This window comes from Bos javanicus, chromosome 6, assembly GCF_032452875.1.
Source record: "Bos javanicus breed banteng chromosome 6, ARS-OSU_banteng_1.0, whole genome shotgun sequence".
Classification (NCBI taxonomy): domain Eukaryota; kingdom Metazoa; phylum Chordata; class Mammalia; order Artiodactyla; family Bovidae; genus Bos; species Bos javanicus.
In genome coordinates this window covers 71,534,116-71,551,127 of record NC_083873.1, presented here as the reverse complement: position 1 = coordinate 71,551,127, position 17,012 = coordinate 71,534,116, and the positions used below count along the sequence as shown (strand labels likewise).

The window sequence follows — 17,012 nt, the reverse complement described above, 5'->3', positions numbered from 1 at the left end:
GTCTGACTCTTTGCAACCCCATGGACTATACAGTCCATAGAATTCTCCAGGCCAGAATACTGGAGTGGGTACCCTTTCCCTTCTCCAGGGGATCTTCCCAATCCAGGGATCAAACCCAGGTGTCCCGCATTGCAGGTGGATTCTTTACCAGCTGAGCCACAAGAGAAGCCCTCCCCTGAAAGCAGAGCCCCAAACAAAGGCTTATATGCTGGTGGTTGGTTTGAGAATATGAGTTCAGGGAATAGAATAGGGGCTCAAGGGAAACAAAGAAGTCACAAAAGCCCAATACAAGGATGCATTATTGAGTTAACAAATGCCATGTGTTGATTGATACTGTGGAACTTTCTGAGAATACTTATGAAACGTGTCTTATATTCTTTACTATAGTGAAGAAGAACAAAGAGGAGGCATTTATCCAGTGGCTCCTGTCTGCCATTGGTCAGAAGCACCACATGCTTCTAACTACACATGTGTATGGAGGGCTAGTTTCTGCAGTATCCCACGTTAGAGGCAGGAAGAGAGGGAGGGAAGATGCTGGATGGAATATTGCTCTTGAGAGATGATCTTCAGATTGATGCCTGCACAAAATTGATCACTGCAGCAACACCTGGACTATGGGAGGCTGAAAGGATTTTAAATGATATGCAGAAGATTTCTAAACACAGTTTCTCCCTGAGTTTTCTCCATTTGAGTTAATGTTATCTCTGTCATCTCAGCAGCTCAGGCCAGTCCTTAACTCCTGTCTTCCACTCACATTCTACATCCAATCTCTCAAGAAATCTTCGGGGTTCTACATTTAGAGTATTTCCAGAATCTGGCCACTGCTTACCGTCTCCATTGCTACTCTTTCCTTGATTATTGCCAAGATCTTGTCTCTCCTGAATTACTGCTGCTCTCTCTACCATGGATTCCTAACACAGTTGCCAGAGAGATCCTTTTAAAAACATGAGCCACCTCTCCGGGCAAGATGGCGGGGGGCGAGGCTGGTGTGACTTTAGGGCAGCCGCACCTTTCTCGGCAAGATCTCGCCACTTTGGATGTTTCCAAGTTGACGCCACTTTCACATGAAGTTATCAGCAGACAAGCCACAATTAATATAGGTACAATTGGTCACGTAGCTCATGGGAAATCTACAGTTGTAAAAGCTATTTCTGGAGTCCACACTGTCCGTTTCAAAAATGAACTGGAAAGAAATATTACAATCAAACTTGGCTATGCTAATGCTAAGATTTATAAACTTGATGACCCAAGTTGTCCTCGACCAGAATGTTATAGATCCTGTGGAAGTAGCACACCTGATGAGTTTCCTACAGACATTCCAGGGACCAAAGGGAACTTCAAATTAGTCAGGCATGTTTCCTTTGTTGACTGTCCTGGCCATGATATTCTGATGGCTACTATGCTGAACGGGGCCGCGGTGATGGATGCCGCTCTTCTGTTGATAGCTGGTAACGAGTCTTGTCCTCAGCCTCAGACATCTGAACACTTGGCTGCTATAGAAATCATGAAACTGAAGCATATTTTGATTCTACAAAATAAAATTGATTTGGTAAAAGAAAGCCAGGCTAAAGAACAGTATGAACAGATCCTTGCATTTGTTTGGTACAGTAGCAGAAGGTGCTCCTATTATCCCAATTTCTGCTCAGCTAAAATACAATATTGAAGTTGTCTGTGAGTACATAGTAAAGAAAATTCCAGTACACCCAAGAGACTTTACTTCAGAACCCAGACTTATTGTTATTAGATCCTTTGATGTCAACAAACCTGGCTGTGAAGTTGATGACCTTAAGGGGGGTGTAGCTGGTGGTAGTATTCTAAAAGGAATATTAAAGGTGGGCCAGGAGATAGAAGTCAGACCTGGTATTGTTTCCAAAGACAGTGAAGGAAAACTCATGTGTAAACCTATCTTTTCCAAAATTGTATCGCTTTTCGCAGAGCATTATGATCTTCAGTATGCTGCCCCAGGAGGTCTTATTGGAGTTGGAACAAAAATTGACCCCACTTTGTGCCGGGCTGACAGAATGGTGGGGCAAGTACTTGGTGCGGTTGGAGCTTTACCTGAGATCTTCACAGAATTGGAAATTTCCTATTTCCTGCTTAGAAGGCTTCTAGGTGTTCGCACTGAAGGAGACAAGAAAGCAGCGAAAGTACAAAAGCTGTCTAAGAATGAAGTGCTTATGGTGAATATAGGATCCCTGTCGACAGGAGGAAGAGTTAGTGCAGTCAAGGCTGATTTGGGTAAAATCGTCTTGACTAATCCTGTGTGCACAGAAGTAGGAGAAAAGATTGCACTTAGCCGAAGAGGTGAGAAACACTGGCGTTTAATTGGTTGGGGTCAAATAAGAAGAGGAGTGACAATCAAGCCGACAGTAGATGATGACTGAAGAGTTAACTAACAGATCTGAATGAAGCTGGAATTTCTCTTAACAATCTAGGGGTATATGATGATGACTGAAGAATTAACTAACAGATCTGAATGAAGCTGGGATTTCTCTTAACAATCTAGGGGTATATGATGGTGACTGAAGACTTAACTAACAGATCTGAATGAAGCTGGAATTTCTCTTAACAATCTAGGGGTATATGATGATGACTGAAGACTTAACTAACAGATCTGAATGAAGCAAGTAACAATCTGGTATATGATGGTGACTGAAGAGTTAACTAACAGATCTGAATGAAGCTGGAATTTCTCTTAACAATCTTATATGATGATGACTGAAGACTTAACTAACAGATCTGAATGAAGGAATTTCTCTTAACAATCTAGGGTATATGATGGTGACTGAAGAAACTAACAGATCTGAATGAAGCTGGAATTTCTCTTAACAATCTAGGGGTATATGATGATGACTGAAGACTTCTAACAGATCTGAATGAAGCTGGAATTTCTCTTAACAATCTAGTATATGATGGTGACTGAAGAGTTAACTAACAGATCTGAATGAATCCTGTCTTAACAATCTAGAAGTATGATGACTGAAGACTTAACTTATCTGAATGAAGCTGAATTTCTCTTAACAATCTGGCGTATTGATGGTTGAAGACTTAACTAACAGATCTGAATGAAGGAGTAACAATCTAGGGGTATAGATGATGACTGAAGAGTTAACTAACAGATCTGAATGAAGCTGGAATTTCTCTTAACAATCTAGGGGTATATGATGATGACTGAAGAGTTAACTAACAGATCTGAATGAAGCTGGAATTTCTCTTAACAATCTAGGGGTATATGATGATGACTGAAGAATTAACTAACAGATCTGAATGAAGCTGGAATTTCTCTTAACAATCTAGGGGTATATTTTCAGAACAGTAGTGGGAAAATAATTTCACAGCTCATTACCTTAGTAGTAGCTGTAAGATTATTCTCATTTTTTGGTGATGAAAATTTAACCTCTAGTACTGAAATAGAGCCTACAATAAATATAGAAATTAGCATCATGTTGGATTGAATCTACATTTTACCAGAAATTAACCATTCCCAAATAATGTCTAATTTATACATCAGTGCAGATTTGAAAGGAAACTGTTTGCTACAACCAGACTTTGCTGTAGTAGACATACCACTGAATCTGTTTGAAATAAAGTCTTTGTTCTTAAAAAAAAAAAAAAAAAAAAATGAGCCATATAATGTTACCCCTTGCTCAGAACCCTCAGATGTCTTACAATGACCTATGAAATCCTGCACAATCTCCCCCTTTCCCCACTCACCAGGACGTCATCTTCTACCACTCTCCTTGGTCACTCTACTCTAGTTCTTTGTTGTTCCTTGAAAAGTCCAGGCAATGGGAGGGGAGTTTGGGGAAGAATGGATACATGTATCAGTGTGGCTGAATCCATTTGCTGTCCACCTGAAACTATCACAACATTCTTATTCAGCTATACCCCAATACAAAGTAAAAATTTTTAAGAATAAATAAAATAAAAAGTTAAAAAAAGGTTCAGGCAAACTGATCCTTTGTTCTTGCTTTTCCCTTGCTTGGAAATTTTACCATTAAATATATGCATGGCTCACTACTGTATCCCTTTCATGTCACTGCTTAAGGTTACCTCAACGAAGCCTCCCATGAAGGTCCTATTTAAAATAGTACCCCAATCTAGCATTCTTTATCTCCTATTTTTCCTTTGTATTTCTTCGCGGTTCTTATTACATCCTGAAATACTATGGCATTACATCAAGTATATACATCTGTTTCTGCCTTATTGACTATGCCAAAGACTGACTGTGTGGATCACAATAAACAGTGGAAAATTCTGAAAGAGATGGGCATACCAGACCACCTGACCTGCCTCTTGAGAAATCTGTATGCAGATCAGGAAGCAACAGTTAGAACTCGACATAGAACAACAGACTGGTTCCAAATAGGAAAAGGAGTACGTCAAGGCTGTATATTGTCACCCTGCTTATTTAACTTATATGCAGAGTACATCATGAGAAACACTGGACTGGAGGAAACACAAGCTGGAATCAAGATTCCCGGGAGAAATATCAATAATCTCAGATATGCAGATGACACCACCCTTATGGCAAAAAGTGAAGAAGAACTAAAGAGCCTCTTGATGAAAGTGAAAGAGGAGAGTGAAAAAGTTGGCTTAAAGCTCAACATTCAGAAAACTAAGATTATGGCATCCAGTCCCATCACTTCATGGCAGATAGGTGGGGAAACAGTGGAAACAGTGGCTGACTTTATTTTTCTGGGCTCCAAAATCACTGCAGATGGTGATTGCAGCCATGAAATTAAAAGACGTTTACTCCTTGGAAGGAAAGTTATGACCAAATTAGACAGCATATTGAGAAGCAGAGACATTACTTTGCCAACAAAGGTCCCTCTAGTCAAGGCTATGGTTTTTCCAGTGGTCATGTATGCATGTGAGAGTTGGACTAAAAAGAAAGCTGAGCACTGAAGAATTGATGCCTTTGAATTGTGATGTTGGAGAAGACTTCTTTAGAGTTCCTTCGACTGCAAGGAGATCCAACCAGTCCATCCTAAAGGAGACCAGTCCTGGGTGTTCATTGGAAGGACTGATGTTGAGGCTGAAACTCCAATACTTTGGCCACCTGATGCTGATGAAGAGCTGACTCATTTGAAAAGACTCTGATGCTAGGAAAGATTGAAGGCAGGAGGAGAAGGGGACAACAAAAGATGAGATGGTTGGATGGCATCATCAACTTGATGGACATGAGTTTGGGTGGACTCTGGGAGTTGGTGATGGACAGGGAGGACTGGTGTGCTACGGTTCATGGGGTCTCAAAGAGTCTGACACAACTGAGCAACTGAACTGAACTGAACTGATATACACATTATTTGCTGATTTGTCTACTTGTTCTTTCCTTTTCTCCAGAATGAAATTTCATGAAGACAAGGGCTTATGTCTTGTTTGCTGATATATTTCCAGTTCCTAGTAACATATCAACTCACTTATTATCTTCTATGTAGTATTATATGTACTTTACATGTTACATTCGGTTCAGTTCATTCACTCAGTCGTGTCCTACTCTTTGTGACTCCGTGGACTGCAGCACACCAGGCTTCCCTCTCCATCACGAACTCCCGGAGTTTACTTAAACTCATGTCCATTGAGTCAGTGATGCCATCCAACTATCTTATCCTCTGTCATCCTCTTCTCCTCCTACCTTCAATCTTTCCCAACATCAGGGTCTTTTCAAATGAGTCAGCTCTTTACATCAGGTACCCGAAGTATTGGAGTTTCAGCTTCAGCATTAGTCCTTCCAATGAACACTCAGGACTGATCTCCATTAGAATGGACTGGTTGGATCTCCTTGCAGTCCAAGGCACCCAAGAATCTTCTCCAACACCACAGTTCAAAAGCATCAATTCTTTGGTGCTCAGCTTTCTTTATCATCCAATTCTAACATCCATACAAGACTAGTGGAAAACCCATAGCCTTGACAAGATGGATCTTTGTTGGCAAAGTAATGTCTCTGCTTTTTAATATGCTTTCTAGGTTGGTCATAACTATCCTTCCAAGGAGTAAGTGTCTTTTAATTTCATGGCTGCAGTCACCATCTGCAGTGATTTTGGAGCCCCCCAAAAATAAAGTCAGCCACTGTTTCTACTGTTTTCCCATCTATTTGCTATCAAGTGATGGGACCGGATGGAGAAGGCAATGGCATCCCGCTCCAGTACTCTTGCCTAGAAAATCCCATGGATGGAGGAGCCTGGTAGGCTGCAGTCTATGGAGTCGTGAAGAGTTGGACACGACTGAGTGACTTCAATTTCACTTTTCACTTTCATGCATTGGAGAGGGAAATGGCAACCCACTCCAGTGTTCTTGCCTGGAGAATCCCAGGGATGAGGGGGCTGGTGGGCTGCAGTCTCTGGGGTCACACAGAGTCAGACACGACTGAAGCTACTGAGCACAGTAGCAGCAGCAGATGGGACCAGATGACATGATCTTAGTTTTCTGAATGTAGAGCTTTAAGCCAACTTTATTCTCTCTCCTCTTTCACTTTCATCAAGAGGCTCTTTAGTTCTTCTTCATTTTCTGGCATAAGGGTGGTGTCATCTGCATCAGTTCAGTTCAGTTGCTCAGTCGTGTCCAACTCTTTGGGACCCCATGAACTGCAGCATGCCAGGCCTCCCTGTCCATCACCAAGTCCACCCAAACCTATGTCCTCTGAGTCGGTGATGCCATCCAACCATCTCATCCTCTGTTGTCCCCTTCTCCTTCTGCTGTCAATCTTTCCCAGCATCAGGGTCTTTTCAAAGGAGTCAGTTCTTCGCATCAGGTGGCCAAAGTATTGGAGTTTCAGCTTCAACATCAGTCCTTCCAATGAACACCTAGGACTGATCTCCTTTAGAATGAACTGGTTGGATCACCTTGTAGTCCAAGGGACTCTCAAGAGTCTTCTCCAACACCACAGTTCAAAAGCATCAAGTCTTTGGTGCTCAGCTTTCTTTATTGTTCAACTCTTACATCTGCACAGGACCACTGGAAAAACCATAGCCTTGACTAGACGGACCTTGTTGACAAAGTGATGTCTCTGCTTTTTAATATGCTGTCTAATTTGGTCATAACTTTCCTTCCAAGGAGTAAACGTCTTTTAATTTCATGGCTGCAATCACCATCTGCAGTGATTTTGGAGCCCCCAAAAATAAAGTCAGCCACTGTTTCCACTGTTTGCCTATCTATATGCCATGAAGTGATGGGACCAAATGCCATGATCTTAGTTTTCTGAATGTAGAGCTTTAAGCCAACTTTTTCACTTTCCTCTTTCACTTTCATCAAGAGGCCCTTTAGTTCTTCACTTTCTGCCATAAGGGTGGTGTCATCTGCATATCTGAGATTATTGATATTTCTCCCAGCAAACTAGATTCCAGCTTGTGCTTCATCCAGCCCAGCATTTCTCATGATGTACTCTGCATACAAGTTAAATAAGCAGGGTGACAATATACAGCCTTGATGTACTCCTTTTCCTATTTGGAACCAGTCTGTTGTTTCAGTTCTAACTGTATTCAGTTCTAACTGTTGCTTCCTGACCTGCATACAGATTTCTCAAAAGGCAGGTCAGGTAGTCTGGTATTCCCAGCTCTCGAAGAATTTTCCACAGTTTATTGTGATCCACACAGTCAAAGGCTTTGGCATAGTCAATAAAGCAAAAATAGATGTTTTTCTGGAATTCTCTTGCTTTTTTGATGATTCAACAGATGTTGGCAATTTGATCTCTGGTTCCTCTGCCTTTGCTAAAACCAGCTTGAACATCTGGGAGTTCATGGTTCACATATTGTTGAAGCCTGGCTTGGAGAATTTTGAGCATTACTTTACTAGCATGTGAGGTAAGTGCAAGAGAACTCACTGGTCATAACAAACACCCTCTTCCAACAACACAAGAGAAGACTCTACACATAGACATCACCAGATGGCCAACACTGAAATCAGATTGATTAAATTCTTTGCAGCCAAAGGTCGAGAAGCTCTCTACAGTCAGCAAAAAACAAGACTGGAAGCTGACTGTGGCTCAGATCATGAACTCCTTATTGCCAAATTCAGACTTAAATTGAAGAAAGCAGGGAAAACCACTCGTCCATTCAGGTATGACCTAAATCAAAGCCCTTATGATTATACAGTAGAAGTGAGAAATAGATTTAAGGAACTATATCTGATAGAGTGCCTGATGAACTATGGATGGAGGTTCGTGACATGGTACAGGAGACAGGGATCAAGACCATCCCCATGGAAAAGAAATGCAAAAAAGCAAAATGGCTGTCTGGGGAGGCCTTACAAATAGCTGTGAAAAGAGGAGAAGTGAAAAGCCAAGGAGGTAAGGAAAGATATACCCATTTGAATGCAGAGTTCCAAAGAATAGCAAGGAGAGATAAGAAAGCCTTCCTCAGCAACCAATGCAAAGAAATAGAGGAAGACAGTAGAATGGGAAAGCCTAGAAATCCCTTCAAGAAAATTAGAGATACCAAGGGAACATTTCATACAAAATGGGCTCAATAAAGGACAGACATGGTATGGACCTAACAGAAGCAGAAGATATTAAGAGGAGGTGGCAAGAATACACAGAAGAACTGTACAAAAAAGGTCTTCACAACCCAATTAATCATGATGGTGTGATCACTCACCTAAAGCCCGATATCCTGGAATGTGAAGTCAAGTGGGCCTTAGGAAGCATCACTGCCAACAAAGCTAGTGGAAGTGATGCAATTACAGTTGAGCTATTCCAAATCCTGAAAGATGATGCTGTGAAAGTGCTGCACTCAATATGCCAGCAAATTTGGAAAACTCAGCAGTGGCCACAGGACTGGAAAAGGTTGGTTTTCATTCCAATCCCAAAGAAAGGCAATGCCAAAGAATGCTCAAACTACTGCATAATTGCACTCATCTCACTTTACATGTAATAACTACTAATAACTAATGAGGTATGAATCTTTATTATCCTTATTTTAAAGATTAGAAAATGAAGACAAAGATTAATTATTTAGCCCATGGACACATAGTAATATTTCAATGAATGTCTCTTCATATTACTATAGTCCTCTGCATAAAGTAGACTTGGGAAGCAGCATAAGATAGTGGAAAGTACATGGTTGTGGGGGTAATGCAGACCTGGGCTCCAGTCAGTCTTTATTAGCTTAATGACAACAGGCAAATAACTCTTCTGAGCTTTAGTTTGCTATCTGTAAGTTTAAGATAATAATCACCATCTTTTGGGACTGTCCTACAATTTTCTGAGATATATTTCATGTAAAGCTCTTGCACTTTACTTGGCACATAATAAATGGTAGCTATTATTTACATACAGGTTGTTCAGAAAACTAAATTGGGTAGCTTTATGTTCTCAAAAGACAAAAAATAGTTCCTCAGGCCCTGAGGTCCTGCTTCCCTTTCATAGGCCGAAGGCCATGTATATTAATATGGTCATGTAGGATGCAATCTTGTATTTGGATAGCATGAAATAAACTTTTCATTGTTAATGAGTTCCAAGGGAAAAGTTTATTATAAATGACCAAGAGTAGCAAATATTTTTTACAAGTTTATTATTATTATTTTTTAAAGTATTTATTTATTTGGCAGCACCGGGTCTTAGTTATAGCATGCAGGAACTTCGACCTCTGTTATAGCATGCAGGTTCTAGTTCCCCACCAGGGATGGAACGTGGGCCCTCTGCATCAGGAGCAGAGTCTTGGCTACTGTACTACTAGGGAAGTCTCTGAGAAAAGTGAATATTGATATTTGAACAATATAGGCAAAATTACCTAATAATGTTGGCAGAAACTTGTTTCCTCAGAGAAATCACTCTCAATATCTGCACCAATAAAGCAGAGGTATGAAGCCTGTGGAGACTTGATTTCAGAGCCCTCAGAGTAACCTGCACTCATTTCATCCATTTTGGTGGGAGAGGAAAGTGAAAGTGAGGTCACTCAGTCGTGTCTGACTCTGTGACCCCATGGACTGTAGCCTACCAGGCTTCTCTGTCCATGGGATTTTCCAGGCAAGAATACTGGAGTGGGTTGCCATTTCCTCCTCCAGGGGATTGTCCCAACTCAGGGATCGAACCTGGGTCTCCCACATTGCAGGCATATGCTTTACCATCTGAGCCACCAGGGAAGCTGGCTTTGGGTGGGAGAAGGGGAGTCCCTTTTTCTCAGATTGAAAACCCTGAGGAAGAAGGAAAGACATGTCCTGCTAAACCCAGGACTCTGCCTGGTGAAGTTCAAATGGGTGGGCTTTGTGGACTTTGGTGGAAAACTCCATAGATCTCACAGAAGCAGATTGAGGGATAATACACTTTTGCAGTCCTCACTGACCCTTAATTTGAGTTATTGACTTTGGGTATTAGGTTAAGGAGTCTTTATACATTTGAAGAAATCATATGGGTTTATGTAATCTCATTTTTTTCTTATTCCTAATTTTGGGGACTTTTTATTACATCAGCTACTTTGATATTTCTCTTTTCTATTTCTTAGCTTTGTTTTCTTATAGCTCATTATGCACATTACCTGTCTAATGAAGGAAGAACAATTTTTCAGAGATGTCAGACCATTGGTATTGACACAAAGAACACCAAGAAAATTATTTTGGGGCAATGAGGATTATAGTGCTCCAGTTTCCAGATTCTTTCTTTATAAATGGCCTCAACAGTGACAGCATGAGAGAAGAGCATCTGCTGTAATACACAAAAAGCAGTCAGTGCTTTTTTTTTTTTTTTTTAATTAGAAACAGATGTAAATATCCCCACAGGATACTTTCCATTTCTTTACAGCCTTGTAGAAGGAAGTCAGGTAGACAATGAGGATGGTAAGTATCTATATTGCTATTCATTAAATAAATACTAAAAATAGGTATTAACCAGATATAGATGCACATTTGAACAAGATAGAAAAATAATAAAAAAGACATACAAATACCATAAGGAAGGCAGAAGTTGACTTGCAGAATCACATTGTATCGTCAAGCTTTTTCTATGCAGTTGCCTTATTCAGTGTATGTATTATAGGGTGATATTATAATAAAAGGCACAGGGCTAAGCTCCCTATTTATATTTGCAGAGATTCTCTCAGAAGTGCAGAGATATCTCTTACCTAATTTGGAATCTCTTCTGGAAATTGACCACTTTTATGGACAAAAATACACCACATGTTTTGGCTTGAAGTAGAGGTTAATGATTCTCAGGGTGACTTCGTTAATACACTCAGGTCAGGTCCTGGACACAATATTTTTCTCCTCTTTGCTCTTGAGGAATTTAGGAGCAATGCTGTTGGCAAGCCTAGACATGCACCCTACAAGTGTAAGCAAATCAAGATAAATACTAAATAGCTTGACTGTGTTTGTTTTTATGGAAAATCAATGTTTAAACACCAGTCAGTAAGTAACTTTCTGATAAGTGGCATTTAGACTGTACAAAGATAAGGTTTTGTTGGTATTATTGTTACTTAGTGACGAGCAGTATAGATAAGTAATTTGTACCACTGATGAAGGCCCTTGAGGGTCAAGGGCTTTCTAGGAGAGTCCCCAAGACTGTTTTCCCCCCTAGAATTGTGCATTAACTCTGGTACTTCTGCAATAAGCCTGTTACCTGTTTTTCCCTAGAATCTTCAGACAAAATATTAAAACTTGCAAAACTGAAACTCGTTCAACAATAAATCCTCATTTCCCCTCTCCCAGTCCCTGACAATTACCACACTACTTGCAGTGAAGTTTCTTTAAGTAGGATTGTAGGGGTAGAGAATGAGATTATTAAAAGATATTACATAAGATTTTTAAAAATTGTTTTTAAGCATCCCTATAGTATCTGGGAAATAATGAATTTATAACTTCTTGGCTCAAATTTCCCCAAGAAGAGACAAATGGTTGCTCTTGGCTCATAAATAAGCTTTTCTCAGAGGTTGTGGAAAAATATTAGTCTGTGTTCCAACAGTTCTCCTTTGTCAGTACTGGGCTCTGCTTATCCCCAGGTTGAAAGCTTGCAAGCTTCTCCCACAACCAGACTTCATGGTTAACGAGTCAGTGGGCTTATGGATCATAGACACATTTGCTACTTGCTTAAAAGTTCTCTTTGTTACAAAAAAAATCTGGTCTACTAAACATCTCATTTTATATTTATAAGACATCTATTAGGGCAAGTACTATACTATGTGCTACAAGGAACTGAAAGATGAAAGTTTTTTTTCATATATATATATGTGTGTGTGTGTATAAATATCTTTAGATTTTCCCCATTGTAGTTTATTACAAGATTTTGAGTATAGTCCCCTGTGCTATACAGTAAATCCTTGTTGCTAACCTATTTTATGTACAGTAGTTTGTTTCTGTTAATCCCATACTTCTGATTTATTCCTCCCCTTCTCCCTTTTCCCTTTGGAAACCATACATTTTTTCTATGTCTGAATTTGTTTCTGTTTTGTACATAGATTCGTTTGTATTATTTTTTAGATTCCACATACAAGTGATGTAGTATTTGTCTTTCTTTTTCTAATTTACTTAGTATAGTATTCTCTAGGTCCATCTATGTTGCTGCAAATGGCAATATTTCATTCTCTTTTATGGTTGAAAATATCCAATTGAGGACCTTGGAATGAAAGCTGGTGACTGTGGACATATCCCCTCTGTGGGGCTGTCAATTCCTTGCTTATGCAATACCTGGATATGAATTGTAAAGAAGCATGCCTTTTTTAAAGTTAAAAAAAAGTTGGTAGTATATTATTACACAACCTGAATAACTCCCCCTAAGGGAGATTTCCACAGCCCAGGCAGACAGCCAAACTCCCAACTCCATCTAGGTAAGGAGACAAAGTCAGAGGGCTCAGACTTCTGAGAGTAGCAGGGGAGCAAGAAAAGCAACATGAGGAGTTTGTTGTTAAGAGACTGAGTTGTTGGTCTCTGTCATTCCCTTGTGTTCCTATTATACATTCACATCCTTGATAAGACCTCACACTGCATGGAATCTACTTCCCTGCACTTTGCCTTTGGACTTGACGTAGTGACTTCCTTTGACCAGTGGGTTATTAGTGAACATGATGCGGGCAGATGTTTGAAATATGCTTGCACAGTTGGATTTGCCCTTTGTGTTCCTGTATTTGACCATAAGAATGATGAATTTGAGTAGTAACTGGTCAAAGGTGGAAGAGAGATGTGGAGCAAACCTGAATTCAATCTGAAGCTTGGAGCCTAGCCCAGCTCAGCCTAGATTAATCATATTCCAGCAAACCTAAAGATGCCTGAGCAAGAGCTAAAAGCTTGTTGTTAATAAGCCACTCAGAGTTGTTTGTTACATGGCATTTTGTGAAAATAGGCAGCTGATACAAAGACATGCTCAGACTGTAGTCAAGTGAGAGGGCGGACAATTGTTAGAGTGTATGCTAGTTCATTGGTACTCTCCATGAGTGCAGACAGGAGTTCATGAAGGAGGGAGCTTTCTCAGTCATTCCACAACTGAGTGGCCTCAAATTATGGATTTCACCCGTAAAGTGTCATCTCAATTAGGTTTTTCAAGGTTTATGTTTTAGATATGATCCTCTTGTGTAGTATACAACCTGTATGCCTGGATGCATGATTCTGCTAGTATTGGCAACTGCTGCTAAGTCACTTCAGTCGTATCCAACTCTGTGCGACTCCATAGATGGCAGCCCACCAGGCTTCCCCATCCCTGGGATTCTCCAGGCAAGAACACTGGAGTGGGTTGCCATTTCTTTCTCCAATGCATGAAAGTGAAAAATGAAAGTGAAGTTGCTCAGTCGTGTTCGACCCTTAGCATGGACTGGAGCCTACCAGGCTCCTCCATCCATGGGATTTTCCAGGCAAGAGTACTGGAGTGGGGTGCCATTGCCTTCTCCGAATATTGGCAACTAGGTGCTAGGAATTTCACACTGCAGTAGCTTAGGTAAAGAGGAATAAAGAAAAAATATAAGACAGAGACTAGAGAATTAAAGACATTTGGCTTGAAGATGAATTAAACTTTAAAAGAATAGGGGGGGGGAAAAAGAAGGCAAAGGCAGAGAGAGAAGAAACATAACATAATGGTTCAGTTCAGTTCAGTCACTCAGTCGTGTCCGACTCTTTGTGACCCCATGAACTGCAGCACGCCAGGCCTCCCTGTCCATCACCAACTCCCTGAGTTCACTCAGACTCACATCCCTCGAGTCAGTGATGCCATCCAGCCATCTCATCCTCTGTTGTCCCCTTTTCCTCCTGCCCCCAATCCCTCCCAGCATCAGAGTCTTTTCCAATGAGTCAACTCTTCGCATGAGGTGGCCAAAGTACTGGAGTTTCAGCTTTAGCATCATTCCTTCCAAAGAACACCCAGGGCTGATCTCCTTTAGAATGGACTGGTTGGATCTCCTTGCAGTCCAAGGGACTCTCAAGAGTCTTCTCCAACACCACAGTTCAAAAGCATCAATTCTTCAGTGCTCAGCCTTCTTCACAGTCCAACTCTCACATCCATACATGACAACTGGAAAAACCATAGCCTTAACTAGAAGGACCTTTGTTGGCAAAGTAATGTCTCTGCTTTTGAATATGCTATCTAGGTTGGTCATAACTTTCCTTCCAAGGAGTAATTTTAATTTCATGGCTGCAATCACCATCTGCAGTGATTTTGGAGCCCAACAAAATAAAGTCTGACACTGTTTCCACTGTTTCCCCATCTATTTCCCATGAAGGGATGGGACCAGATGCCATGATCTTCGTTTTCTGAATGTTGAGCTTTAAGCCAACTTTTCACTCTCCTCTTTCACTTTCATCAAGAGGCTTTTTAGTTCCTCTTCACTTTCTGCCATAAGGGTGGTGTCATCTGCATATCTGAGGTTACTGATATTTCTCCCAGCAATCTTGATTCCAGCTTGTGCTTCTTCCAGCCCAGCGTTTCTCATGATGTACTCTGCATAGAAGTTAAATAAGCACAACCATGGCCAATTATCAAAACTGAAGGCATGTACTTTAGTATAATATCACTAACTAAATTACAGATCTGATTTAGATTTCTTCAATTTTCCCACCAATAACCTTTTTCTGTTGTAGTTTCCAATCCAGGATCCCACACTGCATTTAGGTGTATTCCAGTCAGCTCCTCAGTGTTACGGGTTGAATTGTGCCCCAGACTACCCCCACCTGCTTCCACCTTCTCCAATTCATGTGTTGAAGTTCCAACCCCCGATATCTCAGAAAGTGACTTACTTGGAGATAAACTCTTCATAAGTGAAGTCGCTCAGTCGTGTCCAACTCTTTGCGACCCCGTGGACTGTAGCCTACCGGGGTCCTCTGTCCATGGGATTTTCCAGGCAAGAATACTGCAGTGGATTGCCATTCCCTTCTCCAGGGGATCTTCCCAACCCAGGGATCAAACCCAGGTCTCTAGCATTGCAGGCAGACGCTTTACCATCTGAGCCACCAGGGAAGCCCAAACTCTTCATAGAGGTAATCAAATTAAAATGAGATCATTAATGTGGGCTCTAACCCGGTATGACTGTTATCCTCATAAAAAGAGGAAATTTGGATGGAGTTACTTGCAAAGAGGGACGATTATGTGAAGACACCAGGAGAAGACAGCTATCTACAAGCCAAAGAGAGGTGCCTGGGATAGATCCTTTCCTCACAGCTCTCCAGATAATTGAAAAAGTTAATTAAGGCAAGCAATTGTATAAAACGGGGTCTCAAAAGAGTCAGACACAAATGAGCAGCAACTAACACTTTCACTTTCATACATACCTTAAATTTTTTCCCTTTGTTTTCCTTCCCTTTACCTAACTCAGGAAGCTGATCTTATTTTATAAACTTTTCATTTTTATTTACTTTATTGTAATTATTTTTTCTTTTTACCTTTGACCCCCTTCACCCATTTCTCCCACTACCAGCCACTCTACACCACTGGCAACCATCAGTCTGTTATCTGTATCTTCTTTCTTCCTCTTTTAAGATTCTGCATATAAGAGAGATCATCTGTTATCTGTCTTTCTGTGTCTGATTTATTTCAGTTAGAATAATGCCCTTGAGAACCATCCATGTTGTAGCAAATGGCAAGATTTCATCTCTTTTTTTTATGTGAATAATAGTCCACTTTGTGTGTGTGTGTGTGTGTGTGCCTGTATGTCACATTTTCTTTATCCATTCATTTATTGATAGTTGTTTTCATATCTTGACTATTGTAAATAATGCTGCAGTGAACATGGGGGTATATATATCTTTTTGTGATCATGTTTTCATTTTCTGGGTATTTAAATGTCCAGAAGTGGAATTGCTGGATCATATGTTAGTTATATTTTTAGCTTTTTGAGAAACTTCCATAATGTTTGCACCAATTTACATTCCCACCAACAGTGCATGAGGGTTACCTTTTCTTCATATCCTACTCAACACTTGCTATTTCTTGTCTTTTTGATAGTCATCCTAACTGGTGGGAAGTGACGTCTCAATGTGGTTTTGATTTATGTGGTTTATCATTTTTTCTTTTTTTTTTTTTCTGAATTTGACTGATAGCTAGGAGTTTTCCCTATTCTTAGTTTATAAAAAAAATTCACCCATGTTTTCTTCTAGTAGACTTAAAGTAGCTCTTTTTTCTAACAGTTTTATTGATGTGTAATTCACACACCATACACCTCACCCATTTAAAGTATATAATTGGATTTTTTTAGCATATTACATTGTTATTTTTTTAAACTAGAGTATATTTATAACATTAACTTAGCCATTTTAACCATTTAAAAATATATAATTCAGCAACATTAACTACATTTACAATGTTGTGTAATCCTTACCACCATATATCTCCAAAACTTTTTCATCATCACAAAAAGAAATGCTGTAACTATTCAGTAGTAACATCCCATTCCTTCTTTCTCCCAGCCCCTGGCAATCTCTAATCTAATTTCTTTCTCTAATTTTGCCTATTCTAGGTATTTTATATAAGTAGAATCATGTAATATTTGTCATTTTGTGACTGGCTTATTTCACTTCACATATTTTCAGTATTAATCCATGTTGTATGGCTAAATAATATTCCATGGTATGAATATACCACATTTTGTTTATCCATTCATTTGTTGATG

At 40.1% G+C, this 17,012-nt stretch overlaps 1 pseudogene; it reads left to right on the top strand.

The window, feature by feature from the left end:
- Window positions 1–938: 938 nt before the first annotated feature.
- Window positions 939–2,445, top strand: LOC133249571 (eukaryotic translation initiation factor 2 subunit 3-like; annotated as a pseudogene).
- Window positions 2,446–17,012: the final 14,567 nt, after the last annotated feature.